Source organism: Acipenser ruthenus, chromosome 1 (assembly GCF_902713425.1).
Source record: "Acipenser ruthenus chromosome 1, fAciRut3.2 maternal haplotype, whole genome shotgun sequence".
NCBI classification, from domain to species: Eukaryota; Metazoa; Chordata; class Actinopteri; order Acipenseriformes; family Acipenseridae; genus Acipenser; species Acipenser ruthenus.
This window is the reverse complement of record NC_081189.1, coordinates 116683021-116698371: the sequence shown is the minus strand read 5'-3', so window position 1 is coordinate 116698371 and position 15351 is coordinate 116683021.

Here is a 15351-nt window from a genome sequence, read left to right as displayed (position 1 = left end):
TGCAAAACATTTGTCCATAGCTGTAGGTGCTTGCACTCTTCATCCCATTCACTGAGATAGTTCTGCTTTGGGTTCTACCAAGATGTAACCCAAAATGTGGTCACTGTAACTCATTGAGGGTGCATATAACACGCCAGGTGCACTATTTGAGACTGTTTGACCCAGAAGGAGCCACCCAGAATCTGCTTTTGTAACTGGTCCTCTGCAAAAGTACAGCACTTTAATGAAAAATGAATCCCACTGGATGCAGTGGAAATGTATTTTCTTACAGCAGTGACCTGTTTAATTCCATTGGGTTTTTGTTTTGCACTATCAAGCTTTCATGCTACAGTACTTTGATAATTGTATGTTTTCAAGGGTGTTTGTTTTGATACGCCACACATCCACATAACCCCTTGAGGAAGATACCCAGGTCCTTGACACTTCTGTTTGTTTTTTTTCTCTAGCTTATGTTTTAAATCTACGATGTACGCAGTTTTATTTATTTATTTTATTTATTTTTTTTAATCTTAATTGCTGCAAGTTTGATCATTGTTAGCCATTTTTGAAAGACACGAAAACGAAAGTAAAAGTAAACAAATGCTACGCGTGCTGGAAATCACCGACACGGTCCTTGTTGTTGTTTTGCTCTGTGAGCAGTGTTTTGTTCAAATATTTATTTTACTTTTTGTTTCAATAAAAACAGCGCACCAAAGCACTCTTTCACCCGCAGTACCTGTCTGAGTGTTTCTCTGTCAGCTTTCTGGTCTGCGAACGTCACTACTCAGCAAACCTGTCACAGCCTACTAAATCTGGAAAAAAATGCTTCAGTCTTTAAATCTCTTTTTTTTACACTTGGTGAGCCAACATTTTGATACGTTAAATCTGAGTTTCTAACAAATAAATTGGTGAATTTAAATCTTTTTTTTTTTTTTACACTTGCCGATGCAACATTTAGCTAACAGATAAATCTGAAAATCAGTATCGTTCAGCAATTAAATTTGAAAAAAAGAAATCTGGGGTTTCACAAAATAAATAGAGTGCTTCCTCACTATAATGCCGGTCTCGGGGGACACACAATATGAGTGTTATAACCAAAGAGCAATATAAACAGGGGAGAGGGTGGGGGGGGGCGACCAGGACACATAACATTTGACTAAAATACAAAATAAAATAAACTCCCCCTCTATAATGCTTATATAGTGAAGCAAAAATGTAACTTTCTATGAATTAACCATACATAAAGGACCATGTAATCAACGCTAAAAAAAAAAAAAAAGGTAACATTCCCACTCATAGATCATTTTAATTAGCAGTTTTTAAACTATAAATTGCCTGGCTAAACAGCAGTTGGGAGTTCAAGCAAACCAAGTGCGAGAAGGAGATGGAATGGGCTCGCCCCAGGTTCGGCTGCTGGAGCGGGGCTGAAGTGAAGCTGAAGCGTCACGTCTCCCAGAGAAAGTCGCAGCTCCTCTCTCAGCAAAAAAGTAAATACATTAGGAAAAATAACCATGTAACAGACCTAATATTTATTTAGTTATAAAACGAATGCTGAATAAGATGCCTGTGTTATAAAGTGCCAGCGCAGCTTTTCTTCAGTTCAGATACTGTATCAAAAGGGAGAGACAGAAATGGAAGTTAGACTGAGAAGTTGTTTACAGTTTGAACAACACCGGTACTGTATTTACTGTAGAAATATTGCATGAATCACTAGTCTGTGGGGGCGTTATATCATAGGTGTGTTATAACCAAGAGCCTTATACTGAGGGTGCACTACATTTATTTATATTAACATGCAAATGAGTCCCTGCCTATTTAAGCATTTGACATAGGCGTTCTATGCATAGAGGAGGCGGGGAGGCTGCCAATTGGGCGGCTTTTCATTCCAGGAGAGAAGGATGGCAGGCGGATTGTCTATTTTTTGGTGGTTTTAGCAAAATGCTGCAGTTTTTATTATTTTAATTGTACATAAAGAAACAGTGTTATGTCAAATTATCACTTCCATGACTGATACAACAACACATCAAATCAGAATCAGACACACACAGACACAGCCCCCTCCCCCGCTTAAATGGGCGGGGACGCATTTGTATGTTAGTTTCAGATTTAGCTGGCAAAATAAATATTCATTTTGTGAAAACGCAGATTTACTTTTTCAGATTTATTTTTTCAGATTTAATTGCTGAACAATCTTTTTTTCAGATTTATCTGTTAGCTAAATGCTGAATCAGCAAGTGTAAAAGAAAGATTTAAGTAACATATATTTTTTCACTGATTTATTTGTTAGGAATGTTAGCTAAATGTTGACTCGCCAAGTGTAAAATAAAATATTTATATTCACTGATTTATTTGTTAGAAACACAGATTTAACGTGTCAGCTAAATGCTTACTCGTCAAGTGTAAAAAAAAAAATTAAAGACTGAAGCATTTTTTTTCCAAATTTAATAGGCATATTGATTTTAAATGTTGAATTTGTGATTCGCATTTTCAATATTTATAAATCATATCTGAAAGTAGTGGCGTAACTGGTTTCAAATGTGAGCTGGACAGTTTTTGTAGCTGGGGCTGCATGAAGAGTATTCTATCTGAAATAATAAAATAAGTTACAAACAAGTATAACAAAACATTGGACCCATTGTATGTCTAATTAAAAGATCCAAAGACATTCCTGCGGCAATCATTCAAAACAATACATTGTTGGCACAATGTTGTCATGAGTGATGATTGTGGCAAATAGCTGTATTATTCAGTCGCTTCTGAAGCATGGAATTACAAAGCCATGGCTTTAGTCTTCGAAGAGCTCTGAAGCTCTGCCTAGATCGGAGGCTGGATCCAGTATCAGATCCCTTACAACCGGCCCCTGAGGCAGCGGTGAGCGCTATAGCGAGTGTGGCATCATGCCGATTTAATGAGAGGGATGAGAATTGCCCTTAAAATATATTTCTGGAAACACTGAGGTCTCCCCACAATTGAAATACTTAAGATAAATACAGTGTTGCTATTAAAATGATGCTTGTACTGTATTGGTATGAGAAAAGTGTGTTTTTAAAAAGTACTTTCAGCTTCCATCCACTTAAAATATGCAGGTGTAGCTCGAACCTCAGACCGCAGTGTATCGACAATAATTTAAATGTCACAGATGACGAACCGCAGCGTTTGTGTTTTTGTAATTTTTATTTTTCACTGTGTGCACTGTGGACTGTTTTGTTGAATCTGCTGTATTGAAATCCTTGTTTTTTTTCTGATTGCACTATCTGTGCTACCCCACTGCACTTTCACTAGCACTGTTGAGTAGGTCCCGCCAAGCATACTGCACGACCGGTGATTGGGTGAGCAAGGGGAAGGGGTTGTATAAAGGGGGTGGCTAGAGAACCAGGGAGAGCCTTGGAGGCATGGAAGGACGGTTCTCTGAGGAAATGTTATTTGGAAGAAGAAGGATCTAAGAGTGGCAGTGTGGAATACGAACGGGAGCTTTGTAAACTTTTGGATCATTTTGAATTTTGGGACTTAATTTGAGTTCAGGTAATACAGCCAATAGTTTTGGGACTTTGTTTTCTTTATGGTTGGATTGGGACTGTGTTATGTTTATCTTTGCCACGATTGTTTTTTTTTGGTTTCTTTTTTGGCTGTATTACATAAGAACATATGAACATAAGAAAGTTTACAAACGAGAGGAGGCCATTCGGCCCATCTTGCTCGTTTGGTTGTTAGTAGCTTATTGATACCAGAACCTCATCAAGCAGCTTCTTGAAGGATCCCAGGGTGTCAGCTTCAACAACATTACTGGGGAGTTGGTTCCAGACCCTCACAATTCTCTGTGTAAAAAAGTTCTTCCTATTTTCTGTTCTGAATGCCCCTTTATCTAATTTCCATTTGTGACCCCTGGTCTTTGTTTCTTTTTTCAGGTCAAAAACGTCCCCTGGGTCGACATTGTCTATACCTTTTAGGATTTTGAATGTTTGAATCAGATCACCGCGTAGTCTTCTTTGTTCAAGACTGAATAGATTCAATTCTTTTAGCCTGTCTGCATACGACATGCCTTTTAAACCCGGGATAATTCTGGTTGCTCTTCTTTGCACTCTTTCTAGAGCAGCAATATCCTTTTTGTAACGAGGTGACCAAAACTAAACACAATATTCTAGGTGAGGTCTTACTAATGCATTGTAAAGTTTTAACATTACTTCCCTTGATTTAAATTCAACACTTCTCACAATATATCCGAGAATCTTGTTGGCCTTTTTTATAGCTTCCCCACATTGTCTAGATGAAGACATTTGAGTCAACATAAACTCCTAGGTCTTTTTCATAGTTCCCTTCTTCAATTTCATTATCTCCCATATGATAATTATAGTGCACATTTTTATTGCCTGCGTGCAGTACTTTACACTTTTCTCTATTAAATTTCATTTGCCATGTGTCTGCCCAGTTCTGAATGCTGTCTAGATCATTTTGAATGACCTTTGCTGCTGCAACAGTGTTTGCCACTCCTCCTATTTTTGTGCCATTTGTAAATTTAACGAGTTTGCTTACTATACCAGAATCTAAATCATTAATGTAGATTAGGAATAGCAAAGGACCTAATACTGATCCCTGTGGTACACCACTTGTTACGTCGCTCCATTTTGAGGTTTCTTCTCTAATCAGTACTTTCTGTTTTCTTCTACATGTTAACCACTCCCTAATCCATGTGCATGCATTTCCTTGAATCCCTACTGCGTTCAGTTTGAGAGTTAATCTTTTATGCGGGACTCTGTCAAAAGCTTTCTGGAAATCTAAAAAAAACATGTCGAATGCTTTGCAATTATCCATTGTCGATGTTGTATCCTCTCTCCTAGTTGATACATTGCATCTCATTTGACTCTACCTGGCGCATAACTATTATTATATAAAGAAGGAAGAGATGGACGGTTTTATGAAAAAGGGTTGTTTTTAATGTGTGGTTCCTTGTTGGTTTGTGTGTTCCCTCTTGGTCCTGCTCTCCGAGATTGGTGGTCCGGTGGGACGGGGCTGCCACCTGGCAGGAGGAAGGAAAGAGATAGTGGCATAGTATTGTGCGGTGGTGGTGGACTACTTACCAGGACGAACACAGCAGGCTTGGTTGGGGCGATATGGTACTGGGAACCTGAAAAGACACAAGCAAGGGGGGAAGTATTTTTGATTACATTCATTGGGCAAATTCATGTTTAACGTGTGCAGCAGCTACTTACCGTGTGCATTGTTCCGAGGCACCACTGGGGGCAGTTGACGACGGAGATACTTACGGGTTCCAGAGTCCAGGAGAGAGTAGCAGCGACGCGGGTTCCATTCGGGCTGGGTAGACAATGAGGTGAAGACACGCAAGGGCGCAAGTCCAGCTAAAGGGAAGTAACCAGCTTTGCTGGATTTAGGAGGAATTGTGAACTTGCTTACCTGTATTTCCTCTTCCTGAAAGCTACTTTTGACCTTTCGCAGGTCCCCTGGGATCTCCCCTCTCTAGAGTCGGCGGTGGATTGGAGGACGGTACCGGCGGGTGTGTCGCCTCCTGGAGGACGACGATCTGACGCAGGGGCGGTGGGGCGTAACGCCCCCCCCCCCCCCCCCCCCCTTTGGACTTCTCTAACTTTTCCATTCCTTTGCAGGATTCTGGACTACTAATTACGAACTGCATTAGTATTGCATTTTGTCGTCTTTGTTGGGTTTGCTGTGATTTAGTAATTGAGTGTTTTTACCCGTGGGAGGGTAGCTCCAAGTAGTATTTTTAGATTTTGTATTTTGTTTGTGTGCATTTTTTTTTGTTTTAAAGTTAATCTAACCCTGTGGAGAATTATTATTATTATTATTATTATTATTATTATTATTATTATTATTATTATTATTATTTATTTATTAGCAGACGCCCTTATCCAGGGCGACTTACAGTCATAAACAAATACCTTTCAAGAATCACAGTACAAGTAATAATACAATTAAGAGCAAGATAAATACAATTACTCCGGTTCCAGCAAGTACAAGCATGACAAAACACGACTCAACAATGGAGCAAATAACAGTGTTAGTGATAGTTGCATCAGGATATAATTAAATACAAAATACTACAGATTAAATAACACTTGACAGATTACAGTACTCTAAAGTACAGGATTAATTGCAGTAAAATAGGGGGCAGAGAAGAGCAAGCAAAGCGCATTTAAGGAAGACTGATAAGTGTCCTGGGGGGGATATATATATAGTTTGTTTTATTAACTTTAAACTTTTTTTTGTTTTTGGAACATTGATAAATAGAGATGTGGCTGTGCGATGTATTTAAACATGCAAAATAATTTAGAATCAGTAACATAGCGTGATTAATTTGGTATAATAATTGTAAGGCTGTATACCAATGTGTCAGCCGGGGTCTTTAAACTACGCGCCACGTATGTTCACTTCTCATTGGTCCGTTTCCCTGGTTAAGATGTGTGCAGCTCCAAGATCGGATCAGCATTACGGATCAGTGGAGCCTGATCCAGATCCTCGCAGTAAAACACCATCTCATGATCCGGCTCCAGTGATCCTGGATCCAATCCCATTTTCCTTCCCATTGATTTATATACTGACTAGTAATTATACCAATAAAAGTTTTAGTACTTCTGTAATGTGAGGGGGACATGTCCCCCGCGTCCCCCATATAAATGATGCCTATGTCTGAAAGTACACATTTCAAAACTTTTAAGTATGTTTTTGTTAACATTTATGTATTAAACTAAATCTGGAAAAAAATGATGTTTTTTTGGTTAAATCTAGGAAAAACTTTGAGATTTAAGTTAAATCCGGGGGGAAAAAAACACCTTGTAAAATATTTGTGCTTTATTTTTACACTTGACGCCCCATATAAACAGTAACTGTCTGCTTTGGAAACCATGCAGCATTGCAAGACTAAATGATGCCGTGAACAGTAAAAAATAAACGCCTGTGTATGATATTCAGCAAAAAAAATCCTGTTTAAGAAAACAAAACAATAAACACAATTTGTAGAAATGATTGTCCAGTATTAATAGTATTACTAAATAATAATACAAAATAAAATATTAAATAATCACTGCTACAGTAGACACAAGCTAACACATCGCCGGACACAAACTGATCACGATTCAAGTTTCTTTTGATCGATCAGCCTTCATCTTCTCTTTCTAAGACCCCTTGTACCAGGAGAAAAACTCCCTATGGTCTTGAAAAAGTAAGCAAAGCCCGAGACCTTGCTTTGACAGCTGAAAGCTTCATACCTAAGGTTAAGGGAGAAGGCTTCAGATCAATGCTGTCAAACTTGCTTTGATTGAAGGACCACAGGACCAACTTCTGGGACCAGATACCGTTGGCTTGGTTTGCAGCGAAGGGTTTATTCACAACACTACTCTACTAAAAGCTAAAACAAAAACATGTTCTCATTGATTTTTTAATTCTAAAAATAGTTGTTTTTTTAAGAATATATTTTAAGTGGCAGTATATACCGTTACAGTAATGTATACTGTATAAAAAATTGAATAGCATTACTTTTTTGTTTGACAAGCCCACTGAAATGCATACACTTTTCTTGTAAATGTACTTTAATACATGATGATTTCACCGTGTAACAATTTTTTTTTTTTTTTTGGTTCCTGGGTAGTAAGTGTTATTTCCTAATTGCTTATGCCTCAAAAGTATAGAAAATGGCTATTATTCCCCACAAACTTTGCTTTTGTGACCAGGACAGTGATATTTTGAAATTTACCTATTTTCCAGAACATTCCAGATAGATTCAGTGCTGAGTAAACTTGGAGTAACTTCTAGAACTTTCTAGAACTTTCCAGTAATATAAATAGTAGTATAAATACAGGGGCCTTAAGCCCACCAGTTCAGTTTATTTCCAGCTGCCTAAGTGGATACATATCTGCATTTTTTTGAGATGGCATCAAGAGGCTGCAAGCATCCGGCAGACGCATTTTGCTATGTCTGCGGCCAATTTATCAAGACAAGAGTGAAAAAGTACTCCATGGAAGCATCTGCTAAGATGTGTGAGGCCTACAAGGCATATTTCGGCATGCCTGTCGGGGATCAAGGCAAACCCTGGGCACCTCATTTCACCTGCGAGCACTGCAAAAGAAACTCTGGAAGGTAAGCTGGACAATTGTTGCTCGGAATTTTATGTTATAAAATTTGTTAAAATTTTTAAAATTGTAAAAGTTTTTAATTTTAAAATGTTTTACAATTTTCAATGTTATTGAAAAAATATATCATATATGAAAAATGTTGCGAGAATCTCTTACACATTAGTCATGGGTGAAATAAATGTATTTTTGTAGGATGGTACAGAGGGGAAAAGAGAGCCATGAAGTTCGCTATCCCAAGAATTTGGCGGGAACCCACTGACCACTCAAGCAACTGCTACTTCTATATGGTGGACCCTTCCAAACGTCGGACTGGCAAGAATGCACCTGCTATCACGTATCTGGACCTTCCTTCATCCATCGCCCCTGTGCCACACTGCCATGAGCTCCCCGTACCCACTCCTCCGGAGAGAGAGCAGCCGTCTTTAGAAGAGAGCAGCAAGTCAGAGAGCGAGGAAGACGTTGTAGATCCAGATGACAATTTCAGAGGTGGAGCTGAGGAGAGAAACCCATACTACCCCAACCAAAAAGACCTCAACGACTTGATTAGAGATCTTGGTCTCACCAAGTCCAATGCCGAGCTTTTGACGTCTAGGCTCAAGCAGTGGAACTTGTTGGATGAAAGTGTGCAAGTTGCAGATCAGAGGAAGCGTCACCAACCTTTTTCCAGCTTCTTCACCCGTCAAGATGGGGTCTGCTTCTGCCGCAATGTGACCAGTCTGTTCGAGGCAATCGGAATCGCCTGTAACCAGAATGAGTGGCGCCTCTTCATTGACAGCTCATCCAGGAGCCTCAAAGCCATGCTGCTCCATAATGGTAACAAGTACCCGTCTCTTCCCCTGGCTCACTCGGTGCACCTCAAAGAGGATTACAACAGCATCAAGACCTTGCTGGACGCCTTGAAGTATGATGAGTACGGCTGGGAGGTCATAGGAGACTTCAAAATGGTGGCATTCCTGATGGGTCTCCAAGACGGTTTTACCAAGTTTCCCTGCTATCTTTGCCTTTGGGACAGCAGGGACACCAAGGCGCACTACCACAGGCGGGACTGGCCACAGCGGACCGAGTTCTCTGTGGGGAGGAACAACGTCAAGTGGGAGCCACTGGTGGACCCCCGGAAGGTGCTGATGCCACCACTGCACATCAAATTGGGCCTTATGAAACAATTTGTCAGAGCTCTAGATAAGGAGTCGGCAGCCTTCAAGTACCTTCAAGACTTCTTCCCTAAGCTGTCTGAGGCAAAGGTCAAAGCCGGTGTCTTCGTCGGACCACAGATAAAGAAGATCCTGGAGTGCAATGAATTCCCCAAGAAGCTCACTAGTAAGGAGAAAGCGGCTTGGAACAGCTTTGTCGCAGTGGTTCGGGGCTTCCTGGGCAATCACAAGGCCGAAAACTATGTGGAGCTGGTTGAGACTCTGGTGAAGAACTACGGCACAATGGGCTGTAGGATGTCCCTCAAAGTCCATATCCTTGATGCTCATCTTGATAAATTCAAGGAGAACATGGGAGCGTACTCGGAGGAGCAAGGCGAGCGCTTCCACCAGGATATACTGGACTTTGAACGCCACTAGCAAGGACAGTATAACGAGAACATGATGGGATACTACATTTGGGGGCTGATTCGTGAAAGTGATTTACAGTATAATCGTAAATCTCGAAAAACTACTCACTTCTAAATCTTTTGTAGTCATTTTTGTATTACTTTAGTATAAATACATGTTAATTTGGATTCATATGTTGTTTTTTTCTGACTTTATGTGAACGAAAAGACACAAATTCGCCCGTTTTCTCATTGGAAATAGGTAAATTTCAAAATATCACTGTCCTGGTCACAAAAGCAAAGTTTGTGGGGAATAATAGCCATTTTTTATACTTTTGAGGCATAAGCAATTAGGAAATAACACTTACTACCCAGGAACAAAAATTGTGTTACATAGTGTTTTGTAAGACATTAAAATCAAATCTTAAAAGTAGAAAAAGCATTTACGCTAATAAATTCTGCAGAGGCATATCTTTCAAAATCCACATTACATATACATGACATTTACCGACTGGGTTTTATTAACAAAATACAGTTTTGATATTCATGAATGTGTACCAGTCTTGTTGGCGTATTTGACAACAGTCTAAAACTGTTTTTTTATTAATATTAAACTTATACTTTATATTCGGTTCAGCTCCTATCCATAATTCAATGTCTGGATTATGGTTGCTTTTGGGGTATGGGTGATGTCAGTGCCAATAGATTTGGCAACGCCACTCTTGTCAGTGTCAAACAGACACAGGCAACTGCAGCAGGAAGTCTGGGTTGTTACTTGGACAGCAGAACCAAAAAATATCTTTCACAGAATGCTGAGGATTCCAAAATACAAACAAACTTGTATATCTATAATGTGAAATGTGTGTGTGTGTATATATATATAACAAATACAAAAGGAGATCTTTGTGATATACTGTAATGCAGTCCCCAGGGCAGACAGAAAAGGTGTGATGAAAACTAGCATCTTAAAATACAAACAGGGGCGTCCCCCGAGTGGCTCGTCTGGTAGAAGCGCAGCCATGTGGTGCGCAGTGTGAGTCACACAGTGCAGAGTCATGTCCTGGCTGTGAGAAGTAGGGCGGTCTTCGCTGGGGACTCTGAAGGGAGCGTCACATTGGCTCAGACCGTGGGTTAGAAAGGTCAAACCGGCAGAGACTGTTTCTCCTCATCGCTCTACAGCGAACCCTGCTGGCAACTGAGCTCAGAGCAGACACCTGCAGGGCTGACCTTTGTTCTCCTGGGTGAAAAAGGAATCTGGCTTGGTTGTGGGATCGGAGGACACCCACTGAGCCTTCGTGTCTCCGTAGCCATGTGGGGATTTGCTGCAGTGCGGAGAGAAGCGATTGGGCATTCCAAATCGAGGGAAAACACTAAATAAAAAAATACAAACAGGTAGTAGACAATAAAGGTGTAAATATTGATTTACAGGTAGCAGCACTGAGCTGCTCATAAACAAAATCAGGCACAATTAGAGTTTAGAGGTGTGAGACAGACAGTAGGGACAACAACAGACAGAAATAATGCTCAACACTTATAAGCGCTTTCTTATTAACTAGATAACTTGAGTGCATCCGCTAGTCACAACACAATTTAGGCCAGTTGGCACAAACAGCCTAATGAGAATCCAATGAATATAAACTACAAAATTGGAATTAGAAAATGTCTATAAATATTTATTTATTGATTTATTTATTACAGATAGGATACTGATTAATGGTTAACACAATAATATGGCAAAATGTCCGTGATTTATGATCTAATTTAATGTGCAGGGTGTCTCTTATTTTCTGGATGCTCAAACTGTGTGAAAGGATGTCACTTATAATAAAAAAATAATTGTATTCCTCTGAATTTATTATCTAGTTTATTCTTTCAAAACAAATGTATTCTATCTATTTAATAGACTGAACTCTGAAATCATTCTAATTTAATGCATTTTACAGAAATAAAAGGAACACTTAGTACTATGATAGATTGATAGATATATATATTTTAGCACAAAAAGCTACAGGAATACATTTTTTAAAAAATCAATCCCTACTAATACAGCTCATTAAAATGCATTGTCTCCTAGATGTTTTCATATGTTTTCATAAGCATGTCAAACGGGGTTTAGTATTCAGCACTTTGCACTACAGGTGTGATTACCTTCTTAGATGTGTTGCTTTCTTGAGCTAGTACTGATAGCATTTCTATTGACATACTGTTTTTCATCAACATGTTGTTTTAAAATATTGCTTTCCTCTTTTTATAGTTGTGTTATAAGAGCATCCTCCATTTCATATTAGTGTGGCATGTGGAGCCCTTTATTTATTGAGTTATTGATAGGGTCCTGCGTTTTACGCAACCTGTTTTTTTCAATTGTAATTCAACTGCTATCCCCTAGATGTCCCTGCAGCCACTCCAGTTACAGTAATCGAATTCACAATTAAGAAATCAACACATTACGCTTTGACTAATTACAAAAATAAAAGCTAATTATGATGAGTATAAATGGAAATTGAATAAATTGATGCGTTAAAAGAAAAATCAAGAGACCTAGACATGGAGTCAAAGACATTGCAATCAAAAAGCATTTCATTGAGTGAACGCACGCAACAATATCCACCCGGTGCTCTGCACACCGATGGGTAGAATTTATTTTGCACAACTTGCAATTTATCTTTGGACAACACTCAAAAGTCAAGAATAGACCGACATTTTTCATCAGAAAAACACAGAAAACGAAAGGCTGAGATTGACAGCTATGAGACGGCATCCTCCAGTAAAAAAAATGTAATAATGTGAGTTTTGTCTCCGATAATGCCAGTTACATGATCAAGGCATACAATGACATTCTTCGAGGTTTACTGCCAAATTCAGTACATTTGACTTGTAATGCCCACAAAATAGCCCTTGTCAGCAATATCTGGGCAAATAATTTTCCGAAGCAGACAAGCTAGTTGCAACCATTAAAAAAACTGTTTAAACATTGCCCAAGCAATAAACTACAAGACCACCTGACAGAAGCAATCCAACAAGAAGGCTGTACTTTACCCATAAAGTTGCCACCTGAGCCATGCAGAACACGATGGGGCACTTGGTATTCTGCTGCTGATCATTTCAAATACATCCCTTTTTACGCAGACTTCGTGGAAAATGAAATACACATTTCACCAAACAATGTAGTTTTAAAGGACCTCCAGAAATTGCTTAAAGATGTGCAAAGTTTAAAATCTCAACTCTCCCTAATTGCGACGCATGCCAAGAGACTGGTGGATCTGACTCAGTGGTTTGAAAGCTGTGAAGTGAGAGTCCATCAAACATATAATAAAGCTGCAGAATTAATAAATACATACCGAGCAATGGCAAGAGGTACACAGCACAGACACCGTAATAAACAAGCTATATGTAAAAACATTCCATGATGTTTCTGAAAAACTGACTAATTACTACAACCGGGATCAATGCAAAAAGAAGCCACGTTTTTTTCAACCAGCTCATAAATTTCTGATGGCAGTAAGGATATTCTACCCACAACAAGTGTATAGTTTGGATCTGGAAGCCCTCCCATTATATTGTATTCCAGGATTTGATGCTGACTGTAAATCAGAAATGGACAAATACCTACCATATGCAAAAGAAAATGGCAGTAGAATTACTTTGAATGAATTTTGGATTAAAGCTGAAGAATTATTTCCCAATTTAACACGAAAGGCTAAAATATATTTCAGTTGTTACCAATTCTGTAGATGCTGAAAGAAGTGTTTCTTCTTATGGACAAGTTTTCACAGAACAACATCAATCTATGAGGCAGGGTTAACCAACTGACTATGCTTAAGTTTAATAGCAACATTTAATGCATGGGACATTTTCTTTCATGAAACTGTAAGTGACACTTAATGTGCTGCTTGCAGACAACCTTGCATTATTATTATTATTATTATTATTATTATTATTATTATTATTATTATTATTATTATGTTATATTTGTAATATATATGTTACAGCATTAATGTTATGATTTCAGTATTTTATATAAATTGTTCCGGGAATCAGTGCTGTTTTTTTAATATTTTGTTGACAAATTATAAGAACATAAGTACATAAGAAAGTTTACAAACGAGAGGAGGCCATTCAGCCCATCTTGCTTGTTTGCTTGTTAGTAGCTTATTGATCCCAGAATCTCATCAAGCAGCTTCTTGAAGGATCCCAGGGTGTCAGCTTCAACAACATTACTGGGGAGTTGGTTCCAGACCCTCACAATTCTCTGTGTAAAAAAGTGCCTCCCATTTTCTGTTCTGAATGCCCCTTTATCTAATCTCCATTTGTGACCCCTGGTCCTTGTTTCTTTTTTCAGGTCAAAAAAGTCCCCTGGGTCGACATTGTCTATACCTTTTAGGATTTTGAATGCTTGAATCAGATCACCGCGTAGTCTTCTTTGTTCAAGACTGAATAGATTCAATTCTTTTAGCCTGTCTTCATATGACATGCCTTTTAAACCTGGGATAATTCTGGTTGCTCTTCTTTGCACTCTTTCTAGAGCAGCAATATCCTTTTTGTAATGAGGTGACCAGAACTGAACACAATATTCTAGGTGAGGTCTTACTAATGCATTGTAAAGTTTTAACATTACTTCCCTTGATTTAAATTCAACACTTCTCACAATATATCCGAGCATCTTGTTGGCCTTTTTTTATAGCTTCCCGACATTGTCTAGATGAAGACATTTCCGAGTCAACATAAACTCCTAGGTCTTTTTAATAGATTCCTTCTTCAATTTCAGTATCTCCCATATGATATTTATAATGCACATTTTTATTGCCTGCATGCAGTACATTACACTTTTCTCTATTAAATGTAATTTGCCATGTGTCTGCCCAGTTCTGAATGCTGTCTAGATCATTTTGAGTGACCTTTGCTGCTACAACAGTGTTTGCCACTCCTCCTATTTTTGTGTCGTCTGCAAATTTAACAAGTTTGCTTACTATACCAGAATCTAAATCATTAATGTAGATTAGGAGTAGCAGAGGACCTAATACTGATTGATCCCTGTGGTACACCACTGGTGACCTCGCTCCATTTTGAGGTTTCTCCTCTAATCAGTACTTTCTGTTTTCTACATGTTAACCACTCCCTAATCCATGTGCATGCATTTCCTTGAATCCCTACTACGTTCAGTTTTTGAATTTTTCATGCAGGACTTTGTGAAAAGCTTTCTGGAAATCTAAATAAACCATGTTGTATGCTTTGCAATTATTCATTGTCGATGTTGCATCCTCAAAAAAGTCAAGCATTTTAGTTAGACACGATCTCCCTTTCCTAAAACCATGCTGACTCTCTCCCAGGATATTGTTACCATATAGGTAATTTTCCATTTTGGATCCGTAAGTTTATTAGTTTATGTGTTCCTACTAGTAAACTGAAACATTTAAATTATTTATTTACACATTCTAAGAAACAATATTGAATAAGACGTATTAGTAATAAAGGGATGCATCACTAAATAAATGTCCGTAGCTGATGCTGCCACCTAATCAACGCGCCAATGCGTGTTAATAGAATGACTAATTGAGATGATTAAAGGAATCAGGAGATTATTAATCAATAAGTGGTTTAATTAAGCAGACTACATGACCACCTTGTGGTGGGAGGAATGAAATGCAGTCTAAGAAAGCAGGTCACATAAAACTCAGGGCACTAGTTATGGACACCCTTTAGTTATTTTTATCTTAATCAAATCGAGCATTGCTG